The sequence below is a fragment of the Sorex fumeus genome, unplaced genomic scaffold (genome assembly GCF_029834395.1).
Source record: "Sorex fumeus unplaced genomic scaffold, SorFum_2.1 ptg000034l, whole genome shotgun sequence".
In the NCBI taxonomy this organism is placed as follows: Eukaryota; Metazoa; Chordata; class Mammalia; order Eulipotyphla; family Soricidae; genus Sorex; species Sorex fumeus.
Genome location: NW_026606091.1, coordinates 12651378 through 12672732, shown reverse-complemented (window position 1 = coordinate 12672732; position 21355 = coordinate 12651378). Strand labels below are relative to the sequence as shown.

The 21355-nt window shown below is 39.1% G+C and overlaps 1 pseudogene; it reads left to right on the top strand.

The window, feature by feature from the left end:
• Positions 1-4131: 4131 nt before the first annotated feature.
• Positions 4132-21355, top strand: part of LOC130026569 (transcription initiation factor TFIID subunit 9-like) — an 87650-nt pseudogene continuing 70426 nt past the window's right edge.

The following is a 21355-nucleotide window of genomic DNA, read 5'->3' as shown; positions in this document are numbered from 1 at the left end:
CAAAGGGATCTTTGAGATCCAGTATCTCAAAGAGAACTTTTGATGATTATTCTTTCACTGGTAACTCTATCTGTGGTGAATTTCTTCCCTTATCAATGATAAAACATCAAAGAAAAGAAAAATATCTTGAAATTTTTTGAGCCAACAAAGAACTTTTTCTTAGCCAACAAAGTAAACAGAAAAGTATTCTTTTTCATAATATGTCATTATGCTTCAACACACACTTTATTAAACACACACACCATGCAGTACAAAGATGTAATTTTTTAATTTTTGTTGGAATCTTCCAAAGTGAAAACTTAACTCCTTTCTGTTAACCTAAATACCATGGGACTTTTAATGATATGATACTTAATGTCTAATCTAAGATATGGAACCTCCAACAAACTCAGCTCACAAATACACAGAGTTGTGAATCAACATGAACTCAAATATATAACATCCTAGAGAATCCCTCACAACATATTTTTCGATTTGGTACAGTTGCTCAGGTCAAACATTTAGGATCCATCTCCCCCACGCCTCATGTTCTGTCTCCATATTCTTCTATTCTCCCTTTCATCACCAAACCCATTTTCCATGCAGCTAAGTATTAAAAATTTTTAAAAATTACTCTCTTCTTTCTTATATCCTGTCTTTCTTCTTGTAACCATTCTCTTTTTTCCAAAATATTGGCTCTTATTTTTGTCTCTCTCTATTTTCTACTTGCTGTTCCCTATAATGTTCACTTGTTTGGGAATATTGTTAGTATTGTTAGTACTGAACTTCTTGCCTCTTTCTCTTATCAAACTTCAATTTACTCAACTTGTTGAGAGGAAATACAAACAAGTAAAATGCCCTTTAAAATTCTGCTTTCTGTTGTCAGACTGGGGAAGAAAAGCAGAATAAACAGGTGTAATTTCCTTGGGAGCCTGATTTTGATCCCTTCAAGTTTTCTCCTAATGCACATTCATTTCTAATAAATACATCTCCACATTGGTCTGAGTTTCTATTTTTCTAAAGCTCAGAGTAATTTCTCTCTGCTTGACTCTGTCTTCAGTCACTGTTTATGTTCTCTTTTGTCAAAGTCACAATGGGTATTCTTGGCCTTTTACCTCAGTAGATCTCTCTTCTTTTCTCAGATTCCATGCTGAGTAATGGTTTCTAGATTGGCTGGATCTATTTATTTTCCTACTGGAAAAAGAGACACTAGGGATCTAATTATGGTAGTCCAACTTCTCTAATAGTTATGTTGCATTTGATCACAATATATGATGTTTCTTGCCATCTTCAGAGAAAACAGAATTGCTACTTCTGTCCTGCTGCAGTTATTGTTCCAGTGCTTTATTTCAGCAGCTTTTCTAAAGAGGATCTTTTGTTTTCTTTTGGTTAGATGCATCTTTTTATTTTAAATAATTTATTTTAAATTATTTTATAATTTATTTTAAATAATTTATTTTAAATTATTTTTAAGTCTGTATTTTAAATATATTATCACTATAACCCTAGTTGGACAGCTATCATTACTAGGCTTTATTATAAATCCACGGGCTAGATTGTATTATTTAATGACTCCTCCCCCACCAGCTCCAGCGAGCAGCACAATCATTACTTGTGTGCCTAAGAAAATAGAAAGATGCCCTGTATCTGAGTGGCAGCTCAGTGGGATGAGCTCATGCCTTATACACAGAAGGGCCAGGTTTAGTCCCAGGTACCACATGGTCCTCTGAACAGTTCTGGGAGTATCTCTCAAGCAGAAAGCTGAGAGAAGCCCCTAAGTACTGCCAAGTATGGTCTATGGGACCTGGGAGGAAAATCAAGTATGACCCCTGTGCAAACACATGTGCAAACATCATAACTAAAGGAGAAGAAACCTCAGTGAGCACCAAGGCCAAACATGAGAATACCACTGCTGACATGTGAGAGTCACAACCAGCTGTATGATCGTTCCCCTGTCTTTGCAACAATAGCATCAATGACAATAATGACAAATGGGACTGGAAGATGGGGAGGGAATAATCAATGGGGTCATGTAAAAATATAATTTTCAAAAGGAAAGAAGAAGGAAGCAGGTAATTACTTGCCAGGGAATAAGGGAGGTGAGGAGATATGGGGACTGCTTAGTGGGTGTGGGTTCTGTTTAGGGGTGATAAGCATATTCTGCAAATTAGTAGGGTAGACTCACACCATTACAAAGGATCCAAAGACTATGAATTATAAGTGGTAAATATGGTAAATATGAAGTTATGGGACTCTTACCATTATTGTTTTTCATTGAATCACTGTGATACAGTAACATCAAGTTGGTCATGATGAGTTTCAATCATAGGATGTTTCAACATTTAACCCTTCACCATTGTATATTTCCTGCCACCAATGTCCCAAGTTACCCCACACACACTTTCCCAGGCTACCTCTTCTCTGTTTCTGTCTCTCTGTCTCTGTCTCTCTGTCTCTCTGTTTCTGTTTCTCTCTGTCTCTGTCTCTCTCTCTTTCTCTCTCTTCCTTTCCTCTTTCCTTTCAGGCACGATCATCTGCAATAGTATTACTGTAAGTGTAAAGTGTATCATGCATGTCACTTTACCCCCCTTCAGCACCCAGTTCTTATCTAGAGTGATCATTTCCAACTATCATAGTCCCAAAGGTCCCTTCTCTATTCCTACTGAACTCCCCACTGCCCCAACCCCCAATCTTTGTGTCAAGCTTCCTACCATGGACCAGTACTCTTGGCCCCTGTTTCTCTTTTATTATTATTCTCATACCATACCTTTTTTTAATATCATGCAAATGAGTGTGATCGTTCAATGTCTGTCCCTCTCCCTCTGATTCATTTCAACTCAGCATGATCATGCAACTCCATGTCCATCCAGGTATAAGCAAATTTCATGACATCATATTTACTGATGTCTGTATTGTATATAGAGCATTGGTAGAACTTTACAAGAAAAAAAATCATCCAACCCCTTCAGCAAATGGAGAGAAGAGATAAATTTTCTCAAAGATTTGATCCAAATGGCCAAAATGCACATGGAAAAATGCCTTACCATTATGTTTTTGTTGTTCTTGTATTGCTTTTTGGGTTACACCAAGCGATGCTCAGGGGTTACTCCTGGCTCTGCATTCAGGAACTACTCCTGGCGGTGCTCAGGGGACCATATGGGATGCTGGGATTCAAACACAGGTCGACCGCATGTAAAGCAAATGCCCTACCTGCTGTGCTATTGCTCCAGCCCCACCATTGCGATTTTTAATGGAAATCTAAGAAAGGTAGTAATCTTTACCTTGCTAGACGTTTGTCCCAACCACAATGGCAACTTCTTGAGGTCTTCGAAGCCTGAACTCCTTTGTTTTTCAGGTCTTTCCATAGCTACAATTCTCAAAGTAATGTGACTCTTTTTTTTCCAAAATTCTGGGTTCTTTAAAATCACATCTTTGTAACCATAAGGAATTCAAAGGACTGAACACAAACTTCTACAAGCAGAAGTTTCATCCTAGATACTGCATGGCCCCTTAGCATGCTAGGGAGGGAGGATGCAGGGGGCATAAAACAAAACACAGATTGGAGCTTATTTTAGAGTAAGGAAGGTAGCATAGTGATAGAGCATATGTGAGGGCCTGGGTTCTATCTCCACATGGTGTCCTAGCATAGTCCCCAAATACTGCCAGATATGACCACAAATGCAAAACAAAATAAAACAAGAAAAAACTCATTTGGCAGGTGACTTGGGATACACTAGTCTAGCATGTGTGGGGTCGTGTGCTCAACCCCAAGCACTGGCAAAAATAAAATTAAAACCACTTCTTTTGATGTTGCTAATGTTGGGTTATCTACCTAAAACATCTTTTTCATCCAACCAAACAGCTACTTGCTTTTTCTTGAAAGGCCAACTGAAAAATGGTCTCCTTGTATTGTTGATCGCACCCCCCCCCCAATTCAATCTGGGTTCTTACAGTACTTAGGTCACATTATCTACATCATGTTCCTGATATAAGATCCCATTCCACTGCATTGTAGTTACAATGATACTATCAATACAATGATAGCATTGATACAATGTGCCAACTAGCGCCAGTCAGAGTCATTCAATGCCAGACGGTGCCAGTTCCACCTCATGTCATCCTGTGTGAATCCATGCCAAGCTGTGACACGCTATGACAACCTGTGTCTTCTCTGTTAGTCAGGGCCAGTCTATGCCAATTGTGTCCAATACACGTAAACATATCTCTCCAGACATTCAGCTAATTGTTTTGGCAGTTCAGCTTCTTTTAAGATTAGATGTGGAGGTGAGTCATTTATATGTCAGAGGAGATCAGTAATAGTGGCTACTGGGTCTCTTGGGAAGGTAGAGGAATCTGCCAGCCTCCATTCGAAGAAAGTCTCAGAGTGGTCAGCCTGGCAGATTCTCTTCACTCTGGAGAGGCCTAGTAGCCTCCACATTTGACCTCCTCTGGCATATAAATGGCTCAGTTCTATTGCTTCTGACTGTGTGGCATCTCCTCCATATTTCATAGTACTAACAACCCAAATTTGAACAGCAAATCTGATGGAAAAGTTGCATAGAAACCCATTCAGTTCAATAAGTGCAAACAATAACACAAATGGCTCGCCAGCACCAACCAGTTCAGTAAATTCTCTACGAATTTAGTAATGCAATTGTTAAATATAATAATTATCACAAATTGTCTTGTATTGATCTATCTTCTGATAATTCCATTTGCCATTTTGTTGTAACAAGCAATAGAAGTAATTTTGTTTGAGCCTATTAAGCGGGGGGGGGGGGAGGGCGGGGAGGCAGGTTTGAAGTGGGGTGGTAAAGCGGAGACACTGATGATGGGAAGGTCACATTGGTGGCGAGATTGGTGTTGGGATAGTAGATGTCTAAATTCCTGAAACAACTGTAGTATCATCAACTTTGGAACTCACCATGTTTAAATTTTAACAAAAGTTAAGTTGCCTTAAAAATTAAAATCCAGTTGCCTTAATAAAGTAAAATAAGGGTAATTGATAACTGATATATATCACTGTCACTGTCACTGTACTCCTGTTGTTCATCAATTTGCTCAAGCGGTCCCAGGAACGTCTCCATTGTGAGACTTGTTGCTACTATGTTCAGCATATCACATACATCCTGGAGAGCTTGCCAGGATTTGCTCTGCGGGTGAGATACTCTGGGTAGCTTGCCGGGCTTGATTCATCTAATACTTATAACCTGATGGTTAAATTAAAAAAACAAAATTTTAGAGCCTAAAGAGGTGTTAAAAGAGAAATAAATCTGGGATACCAATGATACGTGATAGCATACAGCATCAGCCCTGGCTCGGTTAGCATAAAAAGTAAATGAAAAAAATATGCTTTATCAATTTATCAGGTGAGATCTGGCACGTTCAGGGTGGTATAGCACAGTGGTAGGGCATTTGCCTTGTGTGCAGCCTGGCCGACCCAGGTTCAATTCATCTGCCACTCTCAGAGAGCCTGGCAAGTTACCGAGAGTATCTCGCCCACACGGCAAAGCCTGGCAAGCTACCCATGACATATTCAATATACACAGCAACAACAAGTCTTAAAAAATGGAGACATTACTGGGCCCGCTTGAGCAGATCGATGAACAATGGGAGGACAGTGGACAGTGGACAATTTATCATTGATTTAATATTTTGTGGAATTTCAGCAATTTTGGTGCGTAGACAATGAAGATAGAAACTGCAGGCAGTGAGCCACATCTATTCAAATGTAAACATCCGATTCGAGTTGTTAGGCATTTGAATGAATCAATGCTCATGGCCAAGTTTGTGTTGACAAGGACACCTACGCCTCCAACACCTCTTTTATCGCATGTTCCGAGGAACAATTCTCCAGTGTCGAAAACAGCATGGTGAGATTCGTGTCTTCTTGTCTCCGTCAGACCAATGATGTCGTACTTGATCATTCGCGCTTGTACCATCAGGTCCTCGATGGATGCATCTGATGCTAGCGTACGTGCATTGAAAGTACAGACGATCATTTTTGTCTTCCTTCGTTGTGGCAGCCTAGGTCGGCCTTGAGATTTTGTCGGCCTCTCCTTTCTCATCCTTCTCAGTGCTGCCATGTCGGTGAAGCCTTCAGGGTCAGGTGAATGAGACCAGTTGTAGTTACTGGTTTTGGCATATCGAATACACAACGGATAGCTTGCCAGGCTCTTCCGTGCGGGCGGAATACTCTCGGTAGCTTGCCAGTCTTTCCGAGAGGGATAGAGGCTTTTGGGGTGACCTCTAATCACCCTTGTAGATGTTACCATATTTGAACCCTATCAAATATGGTACGACAATTCCGGAAGATGGGTATTTAGTGTCCTGGAGTGTGGCGGCAGCTGGGTAGTGGAGGTAGTGTCTATAGTGGAAGTCTGCCAGTGGGGTATTTATCTGGGTAGGGTGGGTCTTCTGTGCACAATCCGATCCCTGGGTGGTTGATGGAAGCAGACAGGGCAGGGTAGGGTGGGGCTCCCAATTAGAATCCCTTTGTCATCTGTGATTGTTGGGAGCAAACAGAGAAACTCTGTCCCTGGGTCCGCCGAGCCTGGAGTCCAAGGTCTCAGAGAGTTCCGCTTATCTTGTTCTGTGGGTCTTCATTCATGCGTGAGTCTCGGCCGGAGCTGCCACATGGGTCTGGAAAGCGTCCTGGAGTGTGGCGGCGGCTGGGTAGTGGAGGAACAATTTTAGCTCTATTCTTTTACATCTATGTAGGAATCACAACATCTAGAATGAAATATATCTCTACCATATGTAGGATAATAAACATAGTAAGGGAACAACAAGTGGTCAAACTCATCAGAACTAAAGATTGTGTCCACAGAACTGAATTCACATGGGTGGGTTGTGGGACGTATGCTTGGGACACTGGTGAAGGGAAGCAGATGACAAGAGTGGTAGAATGATGTAAGCATTAAAAGTATAAGGATGGGTACTGGATCATTGTATAACTGAAACCCAAGCACAAAAATTTGTAAGTCTACAACTGTACCTCATGGTGTTTCACTAATAAATTTTTTTAAAAAATATATAACAGTATTATAAATCCCTGTACCATAATAAAAATTTTTAATAAAAAAAAGAAGCAAATGAGAGATTCACTTACAGGACTTAATTCCTTGTCACTTTTAGACTTTAAAGAGTCTAAGAACTGAAAAGGGCGTGGGTCACTATCTCATGCAAATCAGAGCTATAATAGGGGTGCCCACAGACCATCCCAAAATTTTGTTAGAAAAATATGGGTGCGAAGCTAAAGGGTTAGGCATAGGAAAGTAGGGATAAAAATTTGTCCAGAGAGATTTTAACTTATTCAGTTTTCAGAAGCAGAGCCTAAGTCTGTCCAGAGAAACTTTAGCTAATTCAATTTTTTTATTCATTCATTCATTTATTTATTTATTCATAATGTTTCACCATGACAGACTTACAAAGTTTTGTGCTATGTTTCAGTCATACAATGATTGAGTACCCATCCCTCCACCAGTGCCCATTCTCCACGATCAATGATCCCAGTATCCCTCCCAACACCCCCACCCCATCCCTCCAACCCTACACTGCCTCTGTGGCAGGGTATTCCCTTTTGCGCTCTCTCTCTCCTGAGTATTGTGGTTTGAAATATAGGTGTTGAGTGGCCATCATGTTCGGTCTATAGTCTACTTTCAGCATACTTCTCCCATCCTGAACAGACTCTCCAAATAACCTTTACTTGGTGGTCTCTTCTCTATCCAAGCTGCCATTTCCCCCAGTATGTGAGGTCAGCTTCCAAGCCATGGAGCAATTCTCCTGGTTCTTATCTCTATTATCCTTGTTAGTCTCCCATTCTGTTACTTTATATTCCACAAATGAGTGCAATCTTTCTATGTCTGTCCCTCTCTTTCTGACTCATTTCACTTAACATGATACTTTCCATGTTGACCCCACCTATATACAAGTTTTATGACTTCATATTTTCTAAGAACTGCATAGTATATTCCATTGTGTAGATGTACCACCGTTTCTTTAACCAGTCATCTGTTCTTGGGCATTTGGTTTTTTTCCAGATTCTGGTTATTGTAAACAGTGCTGCAATGAACATACTAGTGCAGATGTCATTTCATCTATACTTTTATGCATCTCTGGGGTATATTCCCAGAAGTCGTATTGCTGGGTCAAATGGGAACTCAGTTTCTAACTTTTTGAGAAGTGTCCATACTGTTTTCCAAAAGGGCTGAACTAGCTGGAATTCCCACCAGCAGTGTAGGAGGGGTCCCTTTCTCCCCACATCCACACCAACATCGATTGCTTTTGTTCTTTTGTATGTGTTCCAGTCTCTGTGGTCTGAGATGATATTTCATAGTTGTTTTGATCTGCATATCCCTTATGATTAGTGATGAAGATCATTTTATCATGTGCCTTTTGGTCATTTGAATTTCTTCTTTGAGAGAGTTTTTGTTCATTTCATTGCCCCATTTTCTGATGGGGTTGGGTGTTTTCTTCTTGTAGAGTTCAACCAGTGCCTTATATACCCTTGATATCGACCCCTTATCAGATTGGTATTGGGTGAATATCCTTTTCCTCTGTAGATTGTCTTTGTATTCTGGTCACGGTTTCTTTTGAGGTACAGATGCTTCTTAGTTTAAGATAGTAAGTCCATTTGTTTATCTCTATTTCCACTTGCTTGGTCAGTGGCGTGTTATCTTTGAAGATACCTTTAGCTTCAATGTTGTGGAGGGTTTTGCCAGCCTCTTCTTCAATGTACCTGATGGATTCCGGTCTGATGTTGAGGTCTTTAATCCATTTTGATGTGACTTTATGCATGATGTTAGGTAGAGGTCTGAGCCCATTTTTTTTTGCATGAAGCTGTCCAATTTTGCCAGTACCATTTCATAAAAGTGGCTCTCCTTGCTTCACTTCACATTTTTGCTCCCTCATCAAAGATTAGATGATCATATATTTGAGGGTGTGTGCAAGAATATGCAACCCTGTTCATTGGTCTGTGGCTTTGCCTTTGTTCCAATACCATGCTGTTTTCATTATTACCACTTTGTAGTAGAGCTTGAGGTGAGGGAAGGTGATGCCTCCCATCTTCTTTTTCTCGAGAATTGCTTTAGGTATTCATGGAAGTTTGTTGAACCATATGAATTTCAAGAGTTTGATTGATCCATTTCTTTGAAGAATTTTATGGGTATCCTTATAGGGATTTCATTGAATCTGTATAATGCTTTGGGAAGTATTGCCATTTTGACAATGTTAATTTTCCCACTCCATGAGCAGGGGTTATCTTTTCATTTCCTTATGTCCTCTTTTATTTCATGAGCTAATTCACCTTTCAGTTAGCACCATTGGCACAGATAATGGCAGAGTATTTTCTTTCCAGCAGCACTCAAAATTCTGTATATAATTCATTATCTATATATATTCAGAGCAAGTCTGGTGAAGAACCAATGAGATTGAACGTTAAGAAAAATGGACTATTTTTGTTTTTTAAAAAAATTTTAAAAACTCTGAATTTGGTCCTCTGTTAAGAACTTATTTCTGAATTTCACCTTATTTGAGACAGAGATTGAACATATGATATGTTATTCAGCTAAATTATTGACAGGCTCACTCACAATAATTATGGCAGTCTATATGTCCTTCTATATGAACTTGACCAATGATAGTAAAATTCATCATGTAAAATAATTTGCTAAGTTACTTTATTATAAAATTAACAGCTTAAAAAGTAAATAAAGTGCTGAATAGCTTTCTCAAAGGGTTGAATGCTGGAGTCCTGAGTTGAATTCCAGCATCACATGGTTCCTCAAGTATAACTTGAAGCAGTCATAAAGTACAATAAAACATAAAAGGACACAGAACCTTTTAATTCTGAAAAAAATCTATTTTGGTAGTGATTACAGAGAGTTATTATATATTCATATATAGTTAAACATGTGTCAGTTAAACTCAGAGAAACTCCTCAGTGGCCAAACATCCCTGATTTTCAGTGTTTAAGAATTATTTAGAATGTCTTTAAATCCAACACCAATCTAGTTTACCCCTAGATATGATTTTAATATTATTAAAGGATTTGTAAAAAAAAAAAACCTGTTTCCTGTACAGCCAGGCATGTGTCCAAAACAGAAACAAAAAATAAACTGTTTTGCACAATAACAAAACTTTCTCAGCAAGTATGGCAGTGTCAGACAGGGCTCGACATTGCCAAGAGTTGGCCTTGAGCTCACAACAAGACTCTCATGTACTTCTGATAAACACAATAATTGCACTGTGTAATGACTACACAAATAATCCATTACATTGGCTTTACACAGAAATGACAAATTTTCCTTTACCCTGAGTCTCTGCTTTTACTTTTTCTTTATCAACTACACACTAGTCTTACTCAACACTTCCACCTCTTCAATTATATTACTAATAAGTAATCATAAAGTTAACAATAGACAGCAAGATAAAAAGTTTTGGTATAGATTTGGGATTATACTACTAGTCCTACTAATAGTTCTATAAATTCTAATAATAGTAGCAAAATAAATTGAAAGCTAATATTCCTGGATATTGGGGCAAGTACTCATAGCAAGTCCTATAACAAGTAATTTGTCCACTATCTCCTTAATGTACACAGTGTATGAAATAATTGTATTCATCCATATTTTATAGATTAGGAAAAAACTGAGACCTAAAAATGTAACTCCCACAAAGTCATTGAGCTCATTATTAAATACTGGTCTAAAATCTGCATGTCAATATATTATTTTATTATTTACTCATCTGAAGGCAATGAAAAGGACCACATTCTTGCATTGTGTCTAACAGAAGGATGATTTTTGAAATCTGTCTGACTAGAGGATATGCCTGTTGGAAATTCTCAAAAGAATGCAAGAGTACCAACTATGAATCTTTTTAATGTAAGAAGATTTCATGCCAGTTTTGGTTTAAGCATCTCTTCTTTGAAGAATTTCCATGAATTTTGGGTATTTTTGTTACTTCCACTAACTGTTAGTTCCAAATATATATATATGCCAATTCTTATATGCCAAATACCAACTGAAAGGTTCGGTCTGTGTTAGCCAAATTGCAATTTTGTTCCACTTCTCACTAAGCTCCTACTGCTTTGTCAAAAATTGGAAATATTGCTACTCAGGTTTCTATTGTATAATTAGGATAATTTTTTACCCCTACAATCTTACTCTGGCTAGGAAGATGACGTTTTTTTCTATCCCACTTTTGAATATTCAAATAATTTTTATGGTTGCTTATGCTGATTGATGAAATAAAAATTAAAACCCAGCCATGGCTTTTTAGAAACGTTTAGGAGCAAAACACTCACCAAACACATGTTTATGTCAAGAAAGTTTACAAAGTTGAGAATACCATTTTCAAAAATTAGCAACAATTCCATGTCTCTTATATACTGGACTAAATGTGACAACCATAAGATGGAGCAATAGTACAGAGGGTAAGGCATTTTTCTTACATATATTCAACTAGGGTTCAATCCCCAGCACCCCATATTGTCCCCTGAGTTTCACCAGGAGTGATCCCTGAGAGCAGAGCCAGGAGTAAGCCCTAAGCACCACCACGCGAGGCCTCCAATTAAAAACAAAACAGTAAAATATACTTTAAGAACTAAAACTCCAAAACCAATGATAAGGAAGATTTCAAGGGCCAGGGATATAGCTCAGGAGTCAGGGTGCATGGGTTGCATGCTTAAAAATTGGTGTTCCCACAGCAGAAACACCATCTGCACTCCTATGTTCATTGCAGCATTATTTACCATAGCCATAATCTAGATACAACCTGACAAGAACAGGTGAATGGATAAAGAAACTTTGGCACATCTACACAATGGAATACTATGTAGTTGTTAGGAAAAATGAAGTCATGAAATTTGCCTATAAATGGATCGTCATGGAGAGTATCATGCTGAGTAAAATGAGTCAGGACAGGAACAGATATGGAATGACTGCATTAATTTGTGGTATATAAAATACATATAGTAGAAGATTAATATTTATGGCCAGGGAAAACAGGGGTTAGGAGGACTGGTCAATGGTTAAGAACTAACCACAAGTGTGTGTGGGACTGAGGGTAGGTAAGATAGAGAAGAGACCAGTATGGCAATAATAGCTGGGAATGATCATGATGGACAAGATCTGAGTGTTAAAGATAGGTAAAGGGATATTCTCGATAACCTTTAAGTATCAATATTGCAAACCACATGCCCAAAAGTAGAGAGAAAGAGAGACAGAGAGAGAGAGAGGGAGAGAGAGGGAGAGCGAGACAGAAGCAGAGAGAGAGGGAGAGAGAGAGAGAGAGAGAAGAAGAAAAAGAAGAAGAAGAAAAGTGCTTGTCATAGAGCTAGGCAGGGGATGGGGGGTAAGGAGAGGGAACCTGAGGACACTAGTGCTGAGAAATGCACACTGGTGATGGATGTTGGAATACTGTATCACTGAAATACAATCATGAACAGCTTTGTAAGAGTCTATCTCACAGTGATTCAATAACAGTTAAAAAAAAAAAACACCAACTCTTTTCACTCTCCCCACTACATAGCCTGATAAGCACTGCTAGGGCAACCCTAGGGACTCCCAGAATCACTGGCCTGAAGAGTGATGTACGTCTGAGCCCTAGCATTGAATCATCTAATCCAGTTTTCCAATTACTGATGGGCATACCTCCTGACTCCAAGAACTTCTTGGGACCCATCTCCCAACTCCCCCACAAAACACCACCAAGCTAATTTCAAGTCGTTTCTAGAGAAACAAACACACAATCTCTGTGATTCATCCTTTGACCATTAAATCCACAAACATTTTTAGTAATGTCAGGAAATAGATAAAGCAAACAATGTCCATTTCTGAGAAAAAGAAAGGTAGTTGTTTAGTTGCCAAGATTCTTAAAATTATTTGGCGCTCATCTTATCAGAAATGGTGCCAGGTTGAAAGCTTTGGCACTTGAGATTATTTTCTCTAAGTATTTCTGGATCATGTGTAACAGGGGCAGCTTTAGGTTAAATGACTCCATCCTGAGTCCAAACAAATTAGAATGGCCTCCAGGACAATGGTCTGTGAGAAATGAAAAATCATGCTATAAGTAAGTCATGCATGATTTTGCTAAATGGTAAAAATCATATTATCTTACATATAGATCATTAAATGACTTTATAGTATTTTTAATTTTTCATGTATATCTCTTTCACTTGTTGTAAAAAGAATGAAGTTGGAGGCATGTCAGCCCCAACTTTTTTATTGCATCATGTTTTTATGTGACATCATTTTTTAAGAGAACAAATTCAATCCTCACTTACCCATGGAAGTTTCTATTTTCCAGCAGGCCTCTCAGTTTTTATTTTTGGTAAACTCTCAGTCTACAGGTTTCAGATGAGTTTAACAAAAAAATTTTTACATTTTGATTAAAGGTGTGTTCTATGATCCAGTAGAAACTAATCAGCATATTCAATATCTCCAGCTAAAATAATTACTTTAAGAAAGGGCACATAGCTCAAAAGAGCTCAGTGAAACTGTATTCCAGGGATTAGAAAAACTTTTAGGTTTGGATTCTTCCTAATAATAAGGAATGTATCGTTTGAAGACTACCATTTGATAATTTTTTCTTTTTGAGAATGAAGTTAGTACTAACAAATAATAATCACTAAAGATAAAGAGATAGTGGTGAGAGAAAGAGGATGGGTGGGTGAAGAATATTAGGGGGGAGCAAGGAAGGAAAGAAGAATGAAGGGAAAAGATAAAGAATCTTCTGATGACATTGTTTTGTCTTGAGAAACATTGAATTTTAACTCCCTGAACAATTAATTACTTCTTTATCTTCAAATTATTTTGAATGGAATCAATTTAATTTTCAACTTAAAAATTTAATAATACTCCTAAACGTGCATGCACCTAATGAGGGGTCAGCTGAATACTTAAAACAACTGCGAACAGATTTTAAGAAGAACATTGCTAGCAACACAACAGGATTTGGAGACTTCAACACTGCCCTATCTCCTCTAGATAGATCAACAAAATTAAAACTCAGCAAAGAAACACTGGCTTTGAAAGAAGAGATAGAAAAGATAAGGCCAATAGGTCTATACAGGGCTTTGCATCTCAAAACAGAAAGAATTTTTTCTGCTCACACGGAACATTTTCCAAAAGGGAATATATCCCGGAGATGCAAAAAAAGTACAGTAGAAATGACATCTGCACCAGTATGTTCATCGCAGCACTGTTTACAATAGCCAGAATCTGGAAAAACCTGAGTGTCCAAGAACAGATAACTGGTTAAAGAAACTTTGGCACATCTACACAATGGAATACTATGCAGCAGTTAGAAAAGATGAAGTCATGAAATTTGCATATAGGTGGATCAACACGAAAAGTTTCATGTTAAGTGAAATAAGTCAGAAAGAGAGGGACAGACATAGAAAGACTGCCCTCATTTGTGGAATATAAAGTAACAGAATGGAGACTAACAGACAAGGATAGTAGAGATAGCACTGGGTAGCACTGTCCTCCCGTTGTTCATCGATTTTCCTGAACGAGCACTAGTAACGTCTCACAACAAATTGTGAGACTTGTTGTACTGTGTCTAGCATATCAAATACATTACGGGTAGCTTGCCAGGCTTTGCTGTGCGGGCAAGATACTCTCAGTAGCGTGCCAGGCTCTCCAAGAGGGGCAGATGAATTGAACCCAGGTCAGCCACATGCAAGGCAAATACCCTACCCGCTGTGCTGGTAGAGATAAGGACCAGGAAAATTGCTCCATGGCTTGGAAGCCAGCCTCCCATGTTGGGGGAAAAAGCAGCTCAGATAGAGAAGGGACCACTAAGTAAAGGTGCTAGGAGGGCCTGTTCAGGATGGGAGATGCGGACTGAAAGTAGACTATAGACCGAACATGATGGCCATTTGGGTAGAGCACTTGCCTTGCTTACAGCCAACCTGGACCAAACTGGGTTCAATTCCTCCATCCCTCTCGGAGAGCCTGGCAAGCTACCGAGAGTATCGCGCCCACATGGCAAAGTCTGCAAGCTACCCATGACATACTCGATATGCCAAAAACAGTCTCACAATGGAGATGTTACTGGTGCCCGCTCGAGCAAATCGATGAACAATGGGAAGACAGTGCAGTGCAGTGCTACTGCAAACCATAACAACCAAAAGGAGAGAGATAACAAAAGGGAATGCCCTGCTATAGAGGTGGGGTGGGGTGGAGGGGAAGGGGCAGGGGTGGTGGGGGGGATACTGGGACCATCGGTGGTGAAAAATGGGTACTGGTAGAGGAATGGGTACTCAACCATTGTATGACTGAAATGCAAGGACGAAAGTTTGTAAGTCTGTAACTGTACCCCAAGGTGATTCACCAATAAAGAATTTTTTAAAAATTAATAATATATTCCTGTATAAATGAAGAAATCAGAGTTCAGAGTGAAGTGTCTTAAACTTCACTATGAAAGAACTATGACTATAACCTAACTCCTAGCTTCCAAAATTTCCCATCTTACCACACTGCCTTTACTACATAATACAAAATACTTAGCAAGGTCATGGGAAATTAAGAAAACATCCCATATTTCATTCTTAAACTCATAACTTCATATTTAAATAATATAAGCATTTTATTGGAGAGAATCAAGAAATCACTTCTACATGATATACCCCTTTTTTAAAAAACTACATTTCTCAAAATCAGAGGTAGAATTTGAGTATCTGACATTATCTAGTCATTTAGCTTTCTTCTGAGATTGCTCAAAGAGGAACCAACTGTGCTTACAGGTAGCATAATAAATAAATTAAATAAACTTATTCATTGAAATTCATTTTACTAGAAACCATTTTAGATCACAAAAATCACAAATCATCCTGTTATTCGTCGATTGCCTCGAGCAGGCCCCAGTAACGTCTCCTTCATCCTAGCCCTGAGATTATATTCAAGGCTCTTTAGGAGAATGAGACCCATCATTGTTACTGGTATTTGGCATATTGGGTACGCCACGGGGAGTTTGCCAGACTCTGCCGTGTGGGCAGGCTACATTCGGAAACCTGCCAGTTTGTCCAAAGTACGAATGAGATAATAAGGTGTCATAATAAGATGTCCGGTTCCGGGAGCTGGTTTTTATAGTCTCTGAGTCTTGGCCGTTGATGGGATTACAGGGCGTCAGGGGGCCAGTTGGTGGGTGTGACCCCCGCCTACTGAAATTTGGAGGATCTGGGTGGAGGATGCTCGGGCCAAATCTGAGTAGTCTTGGAGATCTCGGCCCCGGAACCCGCGTGGCTTTGTCCCTCTGCCAGTACCTTCACGTGTGCGGAGAGTGGTCTCAGCATGGTGGTGGCTGGCCCGGGAGGTCTTTGGCTGCCAGAGCCCTGGTCAGGGCGGGGAGGAAAGCTCAACCCGCTCCCCTCCAAGGGGCCCCGGAGAGGACAGTCAGGAGCACCAACTGTGCTCACAGGTGGCATAATAAATTAATTAAATAAACTTATTCATTGAAATTCATTTTACTAGAAACCATTTTAGATAATGTTTTGTAATTGATAGCAATGGATAATAAATGAAAGTAATTAAATACTGAGCTGTCAATTCACTTAATTCTGGTTTCTCTTAGTACTTAACCTAGTACTAAGAAAAGGAATTTGTGGTTGATGGCCATGACTGGAAGCAAAGTTAAGGAGGAAGTGGATAGCATACAAAACTAGATTACCTAAGTGATTTTTTTTCTGAATAACTAGTTGAGATTATCTGATTAACAAAGACTGGGTTAGAGTAAAAGAAAAAATATCTTGATATGGATAGTTTTTTACTGGGAGATAAACATTAAGCTAATTTATTATTTGGGAGGTTGATTTCAAATTCTTCATGTTTTCTAAGGGCTTGAGCAATAGCACAGCGGGTAGGGTGTTTGCCTGCAAGCGGCCAACATGGTGGACCTGAGTTCGATTCTTCCACCCTTCTCAGAGAGCCTGGCAAGCTACCGAGAGTATCTCGCCCACGCAGCAAAGCCTGGCAAGCTACCCGTGACGTATTCGATATGCCAAACACAGTAACAATTGCCACAATGGAGACGTTACTGGGCCCGCTCAAACAAATCGATGAATAACAGGAGGACAGTGACAGTGACATGTTTTCTAAAGGGATAAAATTATATATTGAAATCTCTATAAGATACGGTACAATTTCTCATTCTAATTGTCATTGCAATAATTTATAAGTCAGAGTGAAATTTCTTCTGATGGCATAAAATTAACCTTGAAATGTACTTACTTTAGCTTTGGAAGATCAGAAATAAACATATATCCAGCACTATATCTATGATGTATTGAATACAATATAATTGTTAAATGACTTAATCGTGAATTGACTTAATTATAGACTCTGATTTGTTTAAAATGGCATTGATATAATGTATATAAATACTAAAACTACAGAAATAAATTTAGGGCTTGCAAAGATATATCTTACTTTTTAGTCAAGTGTCCTATTTTCCCTTTGAAATGCTGACTAATAGATTTGCCTTCATAACTGTTTCTCTTTTCTTGGTACCTCCTCCAATTTCCTTCTCCTTTTCTAGTCCATATAAGAACTGTATCAGCATGGAAATACTATTTTAGAATTGTTTCATTATCTGCTTCGCAGGGTTGGTGGGACTTTTTAGATTCTTTACAGTTCTCAAAGTTTAGGTACATGCTTCTCCCATCCTGGGAGGATCCTCCCAACACCCTTTATTTGGTGCTCCCTTCTATATCTGAGCTCCCTTTCCCCCTAGCATGTGTGGCTGGCCTTCAAGCCATGGAGCAAAATTCCTGGTACTAATCTCGGCATATGGGCACTGGTGGAGGGATGGTTATTTGATCATTGTATAATTGAAAACCAAGCACACAAATTTGTAAGTCTACAACTGTACCTCATGGTATCTCACTAATAAAAATTTTTTTAAAAGTTTAGGTACATAAGGTTCAAAAATCAATGTTTCATCTCAGGAGTTCATTAGATCCAGAAGAGAAATTTTATGACTATTTCGAATAACAAGGGCTGTAGCGATAGCACAGCAGTAGGGCGTTTGCCTTACACGCAGCTAGCCCAGCCGATCTGGGTTCAATTCCTCCACCCCTCTCGGAGAGCCCAGCAAGCTACTGAGAGTAGCTTGCCCTCATGGCAAAGCCTGGCAAAGCCTGGCAAGCTACCAGTGACATATTTGATATGCCAAACACAGTAACAAGTCTCAAAATGGAGTTGTTACTAGGCCCGCTCAAGCAAATCTATGAACAATGGAAAGACAGTGTTTGTTGTTGAATAACAAAGAAATGAAGATCTTTCTAAATACCTGGTATGTGAGAAATATCCTGAACTAGTCATTATAGATGTAAATAAAACATTGCCATAGCCATATTATGAATTTTAGGGTCTGGGTGGGCTGGAGCGGTAGCACAGCGGGTAGGGCGTTTGCCTTGCACACAGCCAACATGGCCGACCCGAGTTCGATTCCTCTGTCCCTCTTGGAGAGCCTGGCAAGCTACTGAGAGTATCTCACCCGCATGGTAAAGCCTGGCAAGCTCCCCGTGACGTATTTGATATGCCAAACACAGTAAGAACAAAGTCTCACAATGGAGACGTTACTTGGTCCGCTCAAGAAAATTGATGAACAATGGGAGGACAGTGACAGTGAAAGTAACAGGGTCCAGGTAATTCAGAAGATTATGAATTCATTTTCTTTTAGGCTCTAAATATCTGAAAAAAAAAGGCACAACATTTTTGCTTCATCAGTAACCAGAGATGACCTTGAAAGACAACAAATGGAAAAAAAATTCATTCCTAAGTCCTTGAACTCTAGAATCCTCCTAAGATTACTGATTTATTGAAATGCATAATGCTGAGTCACCATTAAAATATAATTACCTCTTTTATCTGGGGCATTTGCCTTGCACGTGGCCAACTTGGTTTCGATTCCTCTGCCCCTCTTGAAGAGTCTGGCAAGCTACTGAGAGTATTCCACCTGCACAGCAAAGCCTGGCAAGCTACCTGTGATGTATTCAATATGCTGAAAACAATAACAGCAAGTCTCAGAATGGAGACGTTACTGGTGCCGGCTCCAGAAAATCTATCAACAACGGGAGGACAGTGCTACACTGCTACCTACCTCTTTTATCATTAAAACTAAACACTATTTAGGTCAAGAACAACTTTGTTACATTATTACCAAAAAGTGTTCTTTGTGCATTAAAAGTTTGATTGATACTTAATTAAACACAAATAAACAAAATTAGTTTCCATTGTTTATTTATTCACACCTCTTCTGTCAGATACTTTCTTTTCCAAAAGCTCAGAGTATCTACATATTTCTAATTCACTAGCTTTCCCCCCTTTCTTCCTTAAGCTTTATTGCATATTTTGAAACAATTAGCTCATTCTCTTCACAGCAAGTAATCTGGGAGTGTTTCATAACTGAGAGCAATTTCAAGTAGTTATAGCTAATTGTAGTAAACAAAGACAAGTTCTATGGTTAGACATCCTAATATCAGGTCTAAATGTGAACTGACTAGATTGCTTCACTTTTTTTTCTTTCATAGACAAGTCAAGAAACTGTTTTTAATTCAGAGGTTTAAAATAAACTTTCCCACATGATGAGGCCTTGTTTTAGCATACCTATAAAGAACTACACAAATGATACTTGACAGAATTGCAGTCAGTATGAAGATATAGGTATATAGGTATATTAAAGATTGCTTCACTATTTGAGACTCCTTCCTTCCTTCCTTCCTTCCTTCCTTCCTTCCTTCCTTCCTTCCTTCCTTCCTTCTTCCCTTCCTTCCTTCCTTCCTAAGTAGTCAGATAAGGGACCTCTCACAATGAGTTTGGGGAATAAATGAAACCAAGATATTGTCAGAAAATAAGTTATCTTGCCCAACAAAAACCATAAACTCATGACTTAAATGACCCTAGTTAGACTTAAGATTATCTTGAACTTTCAACTGTATATGACTCAGGACCCAGCCTAAGCTCGGAAGTCAATTCAGAACACGAACACTTCAGGAGGTAACCCAGTAGGCACTAAAGTCTAAAATTCTATTGCAGAAAATTACCGGAGCACAAATTTATTTCTTCTTGCCCTAGCAATGAATGCTCCCCTGTATAGGAAATCCCTAAGCACAGGCAGTTTTCTTTAAAAACAAAACAAAGAAACAAACCTTAAAGTAAACTTTGCAAAGTAAGAGGTACATTCCACTCAGGAATCACTTGCAGTGCAACTTGGGGTGTATAATTCTTTTCTTTTATTTAATGACACTCTTCTCTCCAGAGAATCTCTGATGTCTCATAAGCACATTTTCTTTTCTTCATTTTAATTAAATTTATTTGCTTCATTATTTCACTCCCGAAACTTTTTTATGTGAGAGGTGGTGACAAATATGGGAAACCTGTGCAGAAATCAGGACTGACTTTTCCTGTAGAGTATAGTTCAACACCCCTGCCTAGGGTGATGGAAATTTGGTACGAGTTCCCATGAAAATCAAGTGGACATCAGATACGTCTTATGGCTGCCTCGGTGTGGTTAAGGGGATCCTAGTGTCAACTCTAAGGAGGTTCTCATAGAAAACTTGTACAAGTCCTACTACCAGGACTCTTCTCCAGTTAGATGGAGGTGAGCTACATCAAGAAGGCAACAATACTCAATTGAAACTACGCCCTCTTCACTCACTGGCTTCCCATACTTCTCAGTGAGCTTTCTTCCCTTCTCCTTCCCTCTCTCCCACCTTTCCCTCTCTCCTACCTGCCCTCCCTCTGTCCATCTCTCCCTCCCTTCCTATCTTCCATCCTCCCTTCTTTCTTTACTTCCTCTAACCCCTTTTCATATCCTCCATTCCTTTCTACCTCCTTCCTTCTTTTATTGCTTTTGTCTTATAAAATGAAGATCGAGTTTTTCATTTGTTGTATGTTTGGGGATACACCTAGCTCTGCACTTAGTGATCACTCCTGGCAGGCCTGGGGACAATACAGAACCCAGAGATTGAACCCAAGTAGCCATGTGAAAAGAAGCTGCCCCATAGGAGTCACATTTGTTGTATATTTGATAGGAAAAAAATGTTAAATATGCAAAAGCACTGTGGTTAGATAATATTAAACATTTCTTACACATATTATACCTTACACATTTCTATTCATCAAGATATATGTTTAAAAATCGCATAATAGGGGCTGGAATGATAGTACAGCAGGTAGGGTGTTTGCGTTGCATGCGGCCAACCCGAATCCAATTCCCAGCATCCTGTATGGTACCCTGAGCATGCCAGGAGTAATTTCTGAGTGCAGAGTCAGGAGTAACCCCTGAGCATTATCGAATGTGACCCAAAAAGCCAAAAGAAAATCTCATACTAATACTTATAGTCAGTTTTAATATACCAGTCTAA